Here is a 16,817-nt window from a genome sequence, read left to right on the forward strand (position 1 = left end):
AGATGGGCGAATTGTGTGTCAACTGCGGTTATGGCCTCGCGACTTCAATCCATCCTGGCAAGGCTGATTGCTCCCTCTAAGACGGGTTTTCTTATGCAATCCTATGCAATCTATTCCTCCGCTTCTGGACATCTTAACTACTGCTCCTTCAGGTTGAAAGTTTGTTCAAGTCCTGGGCTAAGCTCCCTTCTCTTTTACGGGTAGATTCCATTTGCATAAGATGGTGGCATTCCCCAAATTATTGTATCCCATTCATATGCTTCCGCTTACTCTGAAGAGGAAGGATGTTCGTGATCATCATAGATCTCTCCAGCATTTCCTATGGGGGACAAGCGCTTCTGAAGCTGCAACCACCTGTCTCTAATGGAGGCCTCAATAGCAGGACAACAGTGAAGCAAAGCCGGGGTCAAGGATTGGAGAAGTCAGTATAACCGTGAGACGAAGCTGAAGTCAGAACTGGAGAATTACAGAACCACAAACAGAGCCCAAAGAAACTAGATAAGAAACTCTTTGACAGGCATTGAGTAGTCAGCTAAAGGGTCTTTAAAGAGCCCTAGACAGAAACCCGCCTCCTACTAATTGCAGGTAAAAGTAGAAGAAGGGATTTAAATTTCTGGCCGCGCATGCGCAGTCCTCCGCAGGTCTTAGCGGTCGGAGATCTTTGGTGTGACATGTGCATGTGCGGTTGGCCGAGTACGGGACGCCGGTCGGCCATCTTTGTTGACTCGGCAGCACGTGGATACTCTCCGGCGGCAGAGGGTATGGGAAGCTACTACGTCCGTAGCATCTAAGTCAGTTACACCATCCCCCTCCACAAGGGCACGCTCTGAGTGCCCAGGACCAGGTTTGGACGGCCGGCGTAAATGGAAATCACGGATCTTGGCTGGAGCATGAACATTAGAAACAGGTTCCCAGGATCTTTCCTCAGGACCATAACCCTTCCAATCAATCAAATATTGCAGTTGACCCCTCCTAATTATGGAATCGAGAATCGAGGTTTGGGAGAACGAAACGGTTCAGAAAATCTATTGATAACTGCCTGTTTTAGTTGGGAAACGTGAAAAAGAGTTGGAAATCTTCATGGATACAGGTAGGTCAAGTTTGAAGGAGACATCATTGATTTTAGACCTGACCATGTATGGACCAATGAATTTGGGACCCAGAGTCCTGGAATTTTGCCGAAGGTGTAGATTCTTTGTGGAAAGCCATACTCTATCACCAGGCTGGAGACATGGGGCTGGAGAGCGATGAAGATCGGCCGTCCTCCGTTGCTTTTGTTTGGCAGTGGCAAGAAGTTTCTGAGTGTTCTGCCACCTCTGAAGAATGTCTTGTGCCAGCGAGCCTTGCCGCAGGTAAGTTAGATGGTGTCAAGGCAGAGGGCGACATGGAGGGGTCAAAGCCATATGCGACAAAGAACGGAGAGTTCTTCAGAGATTCATGAAACAAATTATTATAGGAAAATTCCCCCAGTAAATTCCCAAAGTAATTGAGCCCAACTGGACTGATCTTTGGACACATAAAAACAGAGGTAGTGTTTGAGCCAGAAGAACGTGGATACTATTAATATTTGTCAAATAAAAATAAATTAGTCCAATATAAATGAGAATGGCATACTCACATATTGCCTTTGCACCATTTGCACCAAAACATCAAACATGTAACCATAGTAATACTGACTAGTTTATATCTGACTTGAACATCTGCACATTAATACTTCACTTGAATATCAGTTCACAGGTAAAAATACTTGAATGGAATATTGGTTTATCATTTCTAAAAGATATTATTATTGTTATTATACTTTATTTATAAAGTGCTAACAGATTCCGCAGCGCTGTACAAGGTAAATATTTTACAGATAATGACAAGTACAAAATGAAAAGCAATTGACATACAAATACAAGAGGAAAGGAGGTGAGAAACAGGAGGTGAGGACTGTGTGGTAGTGAATGATGTTAATGTAGGGGGAGTTTATGTCAGTGGTAGGCTTCCCTGAAGAGAAATGTTTTTAGATATACATACAACAGTGGCCAATCTTGTCATAAACGTGAGATTGCACACACACAATGTTTAGCCCCTTCGTGACAAAGGCTGATTTTACTTTTTGTACCCTTCGTGACAATGGCCGTTTTAACATTTCTGCGCTGCTCGTGTTTAGCTGTAATTTTCTTCTTTCCCGTTTACTGAACCCACACACATTATATATTGTTTTGATTGTATCATATTATTTACTATTAAAAAAAGTATAAAATATGGTGAAAAATTTAGAAAAAAATGACTGTTTCTAACTTTTAGTTGAAAAATCTTTTACTCATCTATAAAAGGTAATGAAAAAACCTGCTAAATAGATTCTACTATTTGTCCTGAGTTTAGAAATACCCAAGGTTTTTATGTTTTTTTGCTTTTTTCTACACATTATGGGGCTATAAGTACAGGTAGCGTTTTGCTATTTCAAAGCCATTTTTTCCAAATCTGGTAATTCTTCCCCCCATGTGCCATTTCGGGTATCTTTGAAGCCGGCCAATGCAATTTACCCCATCAAGTCATATATTTTTGAAAACTAGACAGCCCAGGGTATTCCAAATTTTTTAATCCTTTCCAAGCACTTATTCTACCATCAGCCTTTGTCAAACTTTATGGTAGTAATTTTTTTTGCATTTGTTTTTTCACACACATTTTACATCAGGTATGAATAAACAGGTTCTGGTATATGTCACTATCATAAAACACCCCAATATGTGTTTAGCAACATCTCCTGAGTACAGCGATACCTCACATGAATGATTTTGCCTGGCTGTTTGGGGGCAAAAGGGCCACATTTGGGGCATGCGCATTTTCAATGTTGAACTTTGGCGTTTGGCGATCAACTGCCCATGCCCTATTTGGTACATCTTTGAGCCGGGCCATTTCAGTATGCCCAATAAAGCCATATATTTTAGAAAACTAGACACCCCAGGGTATTTCAAATGCTAGTATTTTTACTCTTTCCATGCACCATATCTACCACCAGTCTTTGTCAAACTTTGTGGTAGTAATTTTTTTGCATTTGTTCTGTCACACACATTTTACTTCAGGTATGAATTAAAAGGTTCTCGTATATGTCACTATCACAAAACACCCCAATATGTGTTCGGCAATATCTCCTGAGTACAGCGATACCTCACATGAATGATTTTGCCTGGCTGTTTGGGGGCAAAAGGGCCACAGACATAAAGCAGTATTTTCTGGAAAGAACGTTTATAAAACTTTCCAATCAGTCTACAGATAGATTAAATGGGGAAATTTCTCTAGAAGAAGTACAAAGAGAAATTCGTAGACTTAAGGAGAGGAAATCCCCTGGACCAGATGGCTTTGATGCCACATTTTATAAGGTTTTTATAGAAGATCTGGCTCCGCAACTAGTTTTTGTTTTTAATGAGATTATGGACAAAGGGTTTATTCCAGAAGAACTTCTGCGAGGAAATATTATTCCGATATTAAAAGAAGGTAAAAACCCAGAAAATATAACTAGCTATAGACCCATCTCTCTATTAAACACTGATATAAAAATATATGCAGGAGTTCTGGCCCAGAGACTTAATCCCGTACTGCCTCAGTTGATATACAGTGATCAGGTTGGGTTTATAAAAGGTAGGCTAGCGACAAATCATATAAGGGCACTAGTGGGCCAAATGAAACATACTTTACAAGAAGCAGTTCCCCAGCTGACCCTGTCATTGGATGCCGAGAAGGCTTTCGACAGGGTCAGCTGGAAATTTATGGCTGAAACTCTGAATGCCTTTGGAATACAAGGGAAGTTTCATCAGGCGGTTATGGCCATGTATAGTAACCCCAAAGGCAGAGTGTTTGGCTCGGGTATAAACTCCAACTGGTTTCCCCTTACCAATGGAACAAGGCAGGGTTGTCCCCTCTCCCCTTTGCTCTATATTCTCTCACTAGAACCTCTGGCGAGAGATATTAGAGCCTGTCCGAATATAGTCGGCTGTGGAGTGGGAGATCTCCAGAAAATAAAACTTTATGCTGATGATATATTAATCACAATTAAAGACCCTCTAAATTCATTAAAATATGTTTTGGATTTAATACATAAATATAGTTTTGTTTCTAATTATAAACTAAACATAAATAAATCTATTGCACTCCCACTACATTTAGACGCAGAACAAAAGCATGAAATAGAGAAAATGGGTCTGAGCTGGGCCAATGAATCTCTTTGTTTCCTGGGAGTTAAAATCTCAAATACTCCAAGAAATTGGATGGAAATCAATCTTATGCCTTTGATAAAAGAAATAAACCTCTCCCTTAAAAAACGGCGAGGTTTATTTATCTCCTGGTGGGGGAGGATAAATATAATCAAAGCATATATTTTACCTAAGTTCTTATATTTATTTAGGATGATCCCTTTGAGTGTTCCTCCTAGTTGGTTAGAGCTAATTCAATGCTCCTTTAATAAATTTATATGGGGTCCTAAAAAACCAAGAATAAATCTCCATCTGATATCTAAGAATAAACTGCAAGGGGGCCTTAGTGTCCCACTGATACAGGATTATTCTCAAGCAGCCTTATTACTTCATGCTTGTTTAACTCAGAGACAGGAAGCATCCTCAGAAGCCTGGTATAAAGGGGAGATTCCAATGGGATATCCATATAAAGACTTACTAACTCTCTTCTGGATCCCGACTAAAAAAATTTCTGAGATAATGGAAAACACTATCAGTTTAACATTAAGACATCTTCTTATTTTTTGGAATCGAATTAAAAAGCGTGCAGGGTTAAAGGATAAAATTATAAATACGCTTCCTCTCTGTCTTATAGAAAGAACTATTGGAAATTTGAACTTAAATCTTTGGAGACAAAAAGGTATACTCAGGATAGAACATCTGCTGGTGGGAACTACCATCAAATCTTTTTCGCAAATTCAAATTGAGTTCAACCTTCCAACTAAGGAACTTTTTAACTATCTAAGAGTTAAAAGCTTCTTAATGGATTCAGTAAATTGGAATCAGATCCCAAAAACACAAGAATTACTTTCTTATATAATTACAGGAAACTCTCAAAAAAAATTACTTGCAAAAGCATTAAAACTGATTACCCTACTTAAAAAAGACTATGGTCCTCCGGCATTAAAAAAATGGGAGAATGATTTAGGAAGACTAATAATTGAAGAGGAATGGAATAAAGCACTGAATTTAACTTATAAAGATATCCATTGTTTAAACCTGAACGAGTTGCAATACAAAGTAATGAACCGTTGGTACCTTGTGCCGACAATATTAATGAAAATTTCTTCTAAGAATATATCTAATTGTTGGAGATGTGGATGTACTAAAGGTGATTTTTTTCATATATGGTGGAATTGCTTTCCATTAAAGAAAGTTTGGATGAAAGTTTCATCCAAACTTATAGATTTATTTGGCACCCATTGGAATCTGACTCCAGACAGAGCTTTATTGCACCTAAATCTTCCTAAAGTGTCTACTCAAGAAAGGAAATTTCTATTACACCTGCTGACTGCTATTAAAATAACAATAGCCAGAAATTGGAGAACGTCAGAACCAATTCTTTGGGAAAAAATTAAAACCCAGCTTTTATATCAATGCCACATGGAGAAACTGATCCTTTCCCAAGAAAGAAGAACTTATGTATACCAAAAACATTGGGAAAAATGGATCAAAATACTCCAAGAGGGAAAATTAGATTGATAATATGTTCAGTCCTTGATATAGTATAGTTTTTAGCCAGAAATACTTTGTAATATCTCAATTGCTACATAATTGTCTCAATATATGTAATGATATTTATTCTATTTATTCTAGTATTATATCTCAACTATCTAGATACATAAGTTCCGGATCCAATATATGTCTTGTTTTGTATATGTAAAGTCCTTTTTTTTGTCTTTTTCTTTTATATGGTAATATACGTGCCAATTAATATAATATTGTTTAAAGTTTTTTGTTGTGTGTTTTAAAAAACAATAATAAATAATATAAAAAAAAAAAAAAGGGCCACATTTGGGACATGCGCATTTTTCAATGTTGAACTTTGGCATTTGGGGATCCACTGCCCATGCCCTATTTGGTACATCTTTGAGCCGGGCCATTTCAGTGTGCCCAACAAAACCATATATTTTTGAAAACTACACACACCAGGGTATTTTAAATGCTGGTATTTTAACTCTTTGCATGCACACATTTTACCACCAGAATTTTTTCAAAGTTTGCAGTAGTATTCTTTTGTGTGTATTTTTCCCCCACACACCTATGTTATGTATGAATTTACAGTTCCTGGTATATGCCGCTGTCACACGACACCCCAATATGTGTTCAGCAACATCTCCTGAGCACAGTGATACCCCACATGCATGGGTTTGTCATTTTTTGGGGGAACTAAAAGGCCACATTTGGTACGTGTGCATTTTCCCCCGTGTTAATTGGGACATTGTTGAACCCGGCCAATTCAATTTACCCTATCAAATCATACATTTTTTAAAAGTAGACACCCCATGGGCATTTAATTTGCCAGTATTTTAACTCTTTCCATGCGAGAATTGTTTTAAGCTAATGTGCTAATTTTAGGGCTTGCTCACAAAAATATATTTTTTATGTATATATTTTTTTTTTTGCCTTTTTAAAAAAAATGTAAATTTTTTTTTTCAGCTTGAAGGTTCCCCTGATAGTGACATCAGTGGGAAATTATTTTTACATTTTACTGTTTTTTTTTACTATTTTTTTCTAATTATTATTAATTTTATTTTATTTTTTAATTTATTTTTACTAATCACACTGTGATTAGAAAGCTGGGCTCCATTGACTTGCATGGTTGAATGCAGTACCTGTATTCAACCTGCAAGTGGAGCCAGAGTTCTCTAGAGGGTCTGGAGACCGTCTAGCGAACTTTTTCATCTTTATTATTTTTTTCCCAGAGTGGTCACAGTCCATCCAGAGGTAAGTGTTTGGTGTCGCTGGATGCCTCCTGATCGATGCATTCCAGCGACACCATTTAAGTTTAGGAGGTGATCGTTGATCGCCTCCTAAACGCTTTTAAAACGGGCGTCCGCCGCCATACAATGTTGTATGACGCCCCGGGGAGGGGCCAGACATGGCCCCTGGTGCCGATCGTGGCGTTGCTGAATGCCTCGAGGTCGAGGCATTACAGCAACGCCGTTTGGGTGCAGAAAGCGAACATGCCGGTCCTGGCACGTCATTTGTCGTAAACGACTTGTTTTTCCGTGCCGTGCCAGAACTGGCAATTGTCATTAAGGGGTTAAACACATTTTCTCTTACTTGTGTCTTCACGTGAAGAAACTAACTGTACAGATAATGGCTCTATTCACTTTATATATATATGTATATATATATTTAAAGAAATATATACACATGAGTAGAATGTTTGGTATCTATTATGCAGTTACTCAACATAGGTTATATAAACAGAAACTTGGAAAAACAATAGTCATTTGAAGGACCCCTCTTAATTCAAAATGCACCTTACTTATAGATCTGCTCCCCAGATATGTCACTCTGCTTCCTAGATATGCCACTCTTAGCCCCTTTGTGAAAATTCTGCCTTGTGTACTTTTTGGGACATCTTTGAAGCCCCCCAATTCAATTTGCCCCATCAAACTATGTATGTTTGAAAACTAGACACCCCATGGTATTTCAAATACTAGTATTTTAACCCTTTCCAGGCACTAATTCTACCACCAGCCTATTAAAGTTTGCAGTAGTATTTTTTGTCTGCCCCCCCCCCGCCCCCTACACACACATTTTACTTTTGGTATGAATTTACCACTTCTGGTATATGTCACACAACACCCCAATGAGTGCAGTGATACTCCCATGCATGGGTTTCTTGGGTTATTTGGGAGGTAAAAGGCCACCGTTGTGAGGTGTGCATTTTTTGGAACTTGTACATCTGGTCTGTCTGTGCCCATATCCTATATTTGGGACATCTTTAAACCCAGACAATTCAGTTTACCCCATCAAGTAATTTAACATGCGAGTATTTTAACTTTTTTCATGCGAGAATTTTTGTGTAGATATAACACTAATTTTAGGACCTGCTCATAAGAATAAACTTTATATCTAAACATTTTTTTACATTGTGTGACATCAGTGGGGAATCATTTTTACATGTTACTAAATTTTAGGGGTTTTTTTTAACTATTTCAATTTTTTCTCATTTGTAAAAAATTTATTTTACTAATCACATTCTGATTGGATAGCTGGACTCAATTGACTGCATGGTTGAATGCAGCACCTGTAGTTAACCTGCAGAGTATCAGGGGAGTCTAGAGAGACTCTCTTGGAAACTTGTTTATTTTTTTTAAAGGAAGCTACCATCTTGCGAGAGGAAACATCTCTCGCAGTGGAGCTTGTGACCACTCTCCAGAGCCTGGCCCCTCAATTGTCCTGGAGGGGTTAGATCACAACATATCACATTTAATATTAAAAATAAATAAACTAACAGTTATCCATCAGCCAGCATTATCAACTTATAGACAGATATGAACTCTGTTGTAAACTGCCACCTCACACAAACACTAACATACCCAAACGCACTAACATCCCCTAGACACACACAATAATAGGGCTGCAACAACGAATCGATAAAATCAATAATAAAAATTTAGCAAATGCTCTGAAAAATACCCCTCGTCTTATAATCCGACCTCAATAATAATAACACCAAGATCCAGATCCCCCGCAGCACTGTAGGGGCCCGGATCCTTCTCTCTGACAGATGGAGCCCCTGCGTGACATGATCTTCCGGTGCTCCACCATAGAAGCCCTGGCGGAAGTACCGGCCATCAGTACCGAGGGTTGTCTACGCGCATTGCGCAATGTTCGCCAGCTACCAGAGAGAAGGATCCCCTGCAGCGCTGCAGGGGCCAAGATCCTTCTCTCTGACAGTCGGGCGTCTGAGCGATGCACGCAAACATCCTCCGCTGCTGCCAGCATTTCCGCCGGGGCTTCTATGATGGAGCACCTGCGTGACATGATCTTCCGGTGCTCCACCACAGAAGCACTGACGGAAGTACCGGCCATCAGTACCGAGGGTTGTCTACGCGCATTGCGCAACGTTCGCCGGCTGCCAGAGAGAAGGATCCCCTGCAGCGCTGCAGGGGACCTGGATCCTCCTCTCTGGCAGCCGATGCGATGCGCGCAGACAACCTCTGCTGCTGCCGGCACTTCCTCCGGGGCTTCTATAATGTAGCACCGGCGTCACATGACATTCCGGTGCTCAGTCATAGAAGCTCCAGCAAAAGTGCCGGTCAGCAGCAGAGATTTGTCTAAGCGCATCGCGCAGACCTCCACTGGCTGCCCCGACTAGACACCAAGGAGTATGGAGCACTTGGGGTAAGTGTAGGGGGGGCAAAGTGGCATTTCTGGGGATATAAGGCATATCTGGGGGGGCAGAGTGGCATATCAGGGGGTTTAAGGCATGCCTGTGGGGCACAGTGGCATATCCGCTGGGTATAAGGCATATAGGGGATATAAGGCATATCTGGGGGGGCAGAGTGGCATATCTGGGGGTTTAAGGCATGCCTGTGGGGCACAGTGGCATATCCGCTGGGTATAACGCATATAGGGGATATAAGGCATATCTGGGGGAATAAGGCATACAGGGGGTATAAGGCATATCTGGGAGGCAGCGTGGCAAGCCTGGGCTCAGATGTACATAACTGGAGGAGCAGGTTGGGAAATAAAAAAAAAAAAGAATTTTTCTCAAAGTTTTTTTTTTTATTCTGATGTTTGTTTTTAACATCCAGTTTGTTCATTTAATTATTTTAAATAAACAAAAAAATCGGCTAACTAATCGATTATGAAAATAATTGTTAGTTGCAGCCCTACACAATAACATACCCAAACACACAATAACATACCAAGACACATGCACACAATAACATAACCAGAGACACACACATTAACATGTTCACACACAATCACACAACCAGATACAAACACACCCATACTAACATACCCAGTCATATGCACACCCTAACATATCCTGACATACAGTGGATTAAAAAGTCTACACACCTCTGTTCTTGTGATGTTGAAGAATGAGACAGAAAAATCATGCCAGATTCCACCTTTAATGTGACCTATAACGTGAACAATTCAATTGCAAAACAAACTGAAATCTTTTAGGGGGGAAAATAAAAACTCACAATAACCTGGTTGCATAAGTGTGCACACCCTCTCATAACTGGAGCTGTGTTCAGAATTAATGACATTCAAACTCATGTTAAATTGAAGTCATTAAACACATGCGATCATTTAAAGTGACTCTGATTAATCACAAATAAAGTTCAGCTGTTCTAGTAGGATTTACCTGACATTTGCTTAGTTGCATCTCAGAGCAACAGCCATGGTCTGCAGAGAGCTTCCAAAGCATCAGAGGGATCTCATTGTTGAAAGATATCAGTCAGGAGAAGGGTACAAAAGAATTTCCAAAGCATTAGATTTACCTGTGATGGAACGCTCCATCACTGGGGCCCCTGGAGAGGCCTGAGAGGCAGCCTCCTCCATACTGACTATGGGCCCAGGCCTTGTAAAGACTTCTGTGTGTGGATACAGGGGGTTCATTTCTACTGATTTTCCCCTGGTACGTGTTTTACTACTCAGAGTCTCAAAACTGTAATGTCAGCTGGATATCCTGTTGTAGGAAGAAGGCTGAATGCATTGGGTGCATTGTTGATTATATAGGTGTAGTGTTTCCCCTGTTATTGTGTAAGTAGGTATGACTAGGTGTCACTGCTGCATACCTGTTAATCCTGTGAGCTCCTGTTATCTCTGTGTCCTAGCCATTGTCTGTCTCAAGCCAATTATATGTCTACATCCCCAACTAATGTAATTATTTATGTCTTAAGTAATTCTGTCCTTCACTGGATATTGTGTTGCAGGATTTGATCTAATTACTTCCTTCCTGACATGGTAATTAGATCATGTGATATTTGTCTTGCCCCTTTTCATACTTGTGTGTGTATATATAGCTCAGTATTTGGTTTAACCCCTTAAGGACAATAGGGGTTATTACTCGTAGTATATTGTGGGACAATGGCTATTTTACAATTTTTCAGTGTTGCTGTTTAGCTGTGATTTTCTTCTTTCTCATTTTGTGCTCCCACACATATTATATATTGTTTTTTTCAGGACAAACAGGGCTTTCTTTAGATACCATTAATTTTATCATATCATCTAATTTACTATAAAAAAAAAAAGATAAAATATGAGGATTTTGAGGCTGCTAAGAAATGGCTCGAGCAGCGTGCATATTGCTGAGTTAAGTAATAGTAAATATAGACAGTAATAATGTCATAGAATAGACGAGTACGATAGGCTTTTTTTTTTTATATATAATGCACAGATTAGACACATATGGAAGTCAAACAAAATAGGAAAACATAACTGGGTCGATATATTCCATTAAAGAGTATAGGGATTACATGTATTTAAAGGGATCATATGCACAGTGGATGATCTCTCAAGAGGTATAATATGAATAGTAATGAATATACTGATCACATTATTTGGTAAAAGACGACATATCGTTTAACTTCTATTAATAAAAGATTGCAGATCATATATCACAAGATGTTGAAATTTTAAAGTATATATACATAATAACACAAATGATATAGGGAAACACACTTGGGATGATATTTATTAATTAAATTTCACTACACTTAAGGGTCCTACACAAAAAGAAGGAAAAGGGAAGGAAATTTTTTTATTTTTTTATTTTTTATTTAATTAATGAATGTATTCTATCTTTAGAATAGAAATATCTCATTCAAAGAGTATATCACTTAAAGGGTTCTTATGCACAGTGGATAATATTTTAAGAGGATTAATTAATAGTAATGAATATATTGATCACATTATTTAGGAAAAGACGACACATTGTTTGACTTCTATTAATTATAGATCGTAGATTATATATCACAAGATAAAACAAAGGAAAAGGGAAACACATTTGGGATGATACATATTAACTAAAGTTTATTATATTTAAAGGTTCTATATATAAAGTAGAAAACACTTTTTCCTTTTGCTTTTTTTTTTTTTTTTTTTTTTCCTCTTGGCCAACGGCCTCACGGCTTCACTTAATATCATATTTCCTGTGTATAATTCGAATATGATATTCTTTAACCGTGGCAGGGGTTTATTACCACGGAATATAGATGGATATCTTATAATTACTATAATGAGAGATGATGTTTTTCTATTTTTAATTATATGTAATGTGAAGGGTCTAAATGTTAACTATGTGTTACTTGAGATGAGCAAGGAAGGAATCCCTAAAATCAAAGAAACAAGGATTTTGGTTAAGATTATTTCTATAAATACCCAGGGTCTAAACTCTCCCAATAAGCGTTCAATTTTATTTGATTATATTAGAAAGGAAAGGGCTCAGATTGTGTTTTTACAAGAAACTCATTGTAAACAACTTGATTCTAAGAGATTTATTCCTAAGAAATTTAGCCACGTGTTCTGCTCTTCCTTAGAGATTGATAGGAAAAGAGGGGTGGCACTTCTTATTAGTGACGAGCTCGACATAAAGATTATTTATCATGAAGCTGATGTAGAAGCCAGGTTTTTAATAGTCATAGCTGAGATTCAAGGTGAAATATATACCTTGGTAAATGTATATGCTCCCAATGGATCTTCTAACTTATTTTTTAAGAATCTTTTTCAGAAAATAGACAGATTAAAACAAGGTAACTTACTCCTGGCAGGGGATTTCAACCGAGTAATAGATCCGATATTAGATAAATAGAGGTAAGCTTCTAGATAAAAATATAAAATCACAGGCGTTTCAATTTAAGACATTTCTTAGAAGCTATGGACTCTCGGACCTTTGGCGATTATATCATCCTGAGGAGATGGATTTTACTTGTTTTTCTAAAACCTTCCTTTCTTATTCCAGAATAGATCTATTTTTAGGGGATGATCAAATGATTAAGAAAGTAAAAAAGGTGCTGATTCATGAGATAACCTGGTCAGATCGCAATGCGATAGTGCTTGATATCATACCCCAAACTCCTAAAAACAGGACAACAGGCGCTTAAATGAAAATATATTACTTAAAATGGAGAATAGGGAGTATATAGCGAAAATTTCAGAGAATTATTTTCTTGAAAATGAAAGTGAAGAAGTCACATTGGGTGCTATTTGGTGTGCATATAAATGTGTAATTAGGGGGCATATAATTAAACTTGGCACTATTTTAAAGAAAGCTAGAGGAGAATCCTTAGCAGATCTTTATGTAAATTATTATAGACTCTCACATGAAAATAAACTTTTTCCAACTCATCATAAAACCGAACAACTAGGTAAGATCCAAAATAAAATAAATGAATTACTTATTGAGGAAAAGAATAAAAAATATATTATTTAAAAACTAAATGGTATTATAAAAATAATAGAGCAGACACTTACTATCAAATAAATTAAAAGGCAAGAAACAATCTAAAAGAATTAATAGGATTCGATCTAATGGAGAGCTATGCCTTACCCCCGAGAAAATTGGTGCTGCCTTTAATAATTATTATAAGACTCTCTATAATTTAACAAGGATAGAACAAAACCCACCTCAGGACTATTTTTTAAATAGGAAACTCCCCAGAATCTCAGAACAACAATTAATGGTTATCAATAGACCAATTAATATCGTAGAAGTTAAAAATGTGATAAAGGAATGACAAATTAATAAGACGCCTGGACCGGATGGATTTAGCAATAAATTTTATAAAATATATAAAGATCTTTTGGCACCTAAACTCACTAAAACTTTCAATGAGGCGATAGCAAAGGGGAATTTTCCTCTGGATATGTTAAGAACCAATATAATTCCTATTTTAAAACCTAATAAAAACCCAGAGATCCTTTCTAATTATAGACCAATTTCGCTATTAAATGGCGACATTAAAATCTATGCGGCTATATTAGCAAAAAGATTAAAAGGAGTGATAGTGGATTTAATTCACCGAGATCAATCAGGTTTTGTACCAGGTAGATCATCTAAAAATAATATTAGAAGAGTCATAGATATTTTAGATGTTTCCCAACGATTAAGTAACCCCATTCTGGCCCTGTCATTAGATGCCGAAAAGGCTTTTGACAGGGTCAGATGGGATTTCTTAGGACATACACTACAGGCATTTGGTTTTGGGGGTAATATATATCAAGCAATTATGGCCCTTTATACTTGCCCTTCTGCTAGGACGATCGGACCAAGTATAGAAGCTGAATGGTTCGAAATTAAGAATGGTACGAGACAGGGCTGTCCTTTATCTCCGTTGCTTTACATACTGACAATTGAGCCTCTTGCCTGTGATATCTGAGAAAACCGGGACATATATGGTTTTAGATTGAAAACATTGGAGAGTAAGATTAGTCTTTATGCGGATGATATTTTAGTCTTTTTAGAACAACCAAGAAAGTCGTTACCAGCGTTAATTAAAGTAATTGAAGATTATTCCAAATATTCAGATTATAAATTGAATGTTAACAAAACTACTATGCTTGCATGTAATATGAACCAGGTTGAAATAAAGTATCTCCTTGATAACTTTAATTTCTCATGGGCCAAAGATGGCTTAGAATACCTAGATATTAAGATCGCTAAAGATCCGACAAAAATTATACAGACAAACTTTTTTTTTATCAATTCACCGTTTATTGAAAAAACAGGTAACAGTGCATAAAGTAAGGAACATAGTACATCAGCAGCAAGACATCTCTGTGAACACAGTACAGCAGGCAGCAAGACACAACCGTACACACGGGCGAGCGTCACACTGGGGAATGCCAGTTCCCAGAGGCACATAAGATGGCAAATAAACGGCAGAGGTGACAGAGGACAAAATACCGTGCATAGAGATACAATGTGCATAATATCAGAGGTACAACGCCACAGGGTTTGACAGCAGATGATCCCGTAGCGGAAAGTTGTCAAATAAACAGGCGAAAAGGCAAAAAGTAACAAAAGGAAATAATAACAATAAGATCAACAGTACCGCACGCGAATAAATGGGTGGGAGGGTGGGTGAGGTGCCGTCTCCAAAAGCATACAGAGATAATGGCGCCGCAATAGGGCAGAGCGTCAGGAGCCAAAGCAAAACGCAAGGATACAAGACCACAGGCAAGCTCAGTCTAGATCGGGGGGGCTGCAACGAAACTACCCAGGACGGTCTGAAAGGAGGGAGAGGCCAAGAACTCCCGCCACGGCAACCACTTCAAACCATTTCTATACCCAAAGCCCCTGGAGGTCATGACCAGATCCTCCATCTGGCATATGAAATTGACCTTCCTCAGCCACACCGAGACAGGCGGGGGCACAGCCCGACGCCAAAAACAGGGGATGGTAGCCCTGGCGGCGGTAATGAAGTGAATCGTGAGCGACCTCTTGTAGGAGCCCAGGCTAGAGGAGCCGTGATGTAAAAGCATTGCCTCCGGGGAGGCCTGGTAGGAAGGGTCATCAACAGCCCGTATCACCGCGGCCACAGCCGCCCACAGGGGTTGCACCAGGGGGCAAGACCACCACAAGTGTATGTAGGACCCCTCAGCAGAGCCACACCTCCAACACAGGGGGGAAACCTGTGGAAGGAAGCGGTGGAGCTCAGCAGGTACCCGATACCACCTGGTGAGGAGCTTATATGCCGACTCTTGCAACCTACTAGAAGTGACCCCTCTAAGGGCGAGTAATATCATCCTATCCCAGTCTACGGGTTCAAACGAAAGGTTCAGATCCCTTTCCCACAGGCTGAGAAAGTACGGCTTCCTAGGGGTACGGTGAGTCAGTAGGAGTTTGTACAGCGTAGAGAGTAGGTGGGAATGCCTAGAGGGGTCCGAACAGAGCAGTTCAAACGGCGTCAGCGGTCTAGTCAAGTCGGAGGGAGGGGACAGGGAGGACAGAAAGTGCCTAATTTGGTGGTAGAGAAAAGTGACCCTAAAGGGAACCGGGGTGTCAGGTATAAAGTCCGAGATGGGGCGGACCGAGTCCCCGGTAAAGAGGTGCGAAGCACGGAGTACCCGCTCCCGTGCCGGCAGGAGAAGCCGTATATCTGCCTGGCATAGGCCCGGAGGAAAGTCAGGATTAGAGGAAACGGGGGACAAGGGGCCAGGACAAGACGCGAGGGGATACCTGGCGAGGACCCTCCAAAGGACACGGAGCGTCGGGGTAACGGTCGGGTGATTAGGGACAGCGGGCCGGCCATGGCGACGGGGCAGCCATGGGACAGCAGCTATCTCCAAGGGGAAAAGAGAGTTTTCAATGTGCACCCATTGTTTGCGGGTACAAGACGTCCACTCTGCCACCCTCCTAAGATGGGAAGCAACCCAATAGCCCTCGACGTCCGGGAGGCCCAGACCGGCCTGTTCCTTAGGACCAGTCAGGTAAGTGAAGGCCAACCTAGGGGAGCGATTAGACCAAACGTAGCCCGTAAAGGTCCTAGTCCATTTCTTAAGGCACGATTGCGTCAGATAAACCGGAAGAGACTGAAGGAGATATAGGAGGCGTGGGAGGATATTCATCTTAAGGACTCCTACCCTCCCGAACCAGGAGATGTGAGTAAAGGACCATTTCTTAAGATCTTTGGTGACTGAGGATAGGAGGGGAGTGAAGTTCACCTCCACCAGCGTGGACAGGTCCTCCGGGATACGAACCCCCAGGTAAGTGAGATACGAATCGGTCCACCTGAAAGGGTAGGCAGACTGAATCTGCGATTTAACCGAGGGGGCGACGCGGACACCCAGAATTTCCGATTTTTGAAGGTTTATTTTGTATTGGGAGAGGTCATGGAA

This window comes from Sceloporus occidentalis, unplaced genomic scaffold, assembly GCF_023333645.1.
Source record: "Sceloporus occidentalis isolate IW3139 unplaced genomic scaffold, rSceOcc1.0.p SCAF_257, whole genome shotgun sequence".
Lineage (NCBI taxonomy): Eukaryota > Metazoa > Chordata > Lepidosauria > Squamata > Phrynosomatidae > Sceloporus > Sceloporus occidentalis.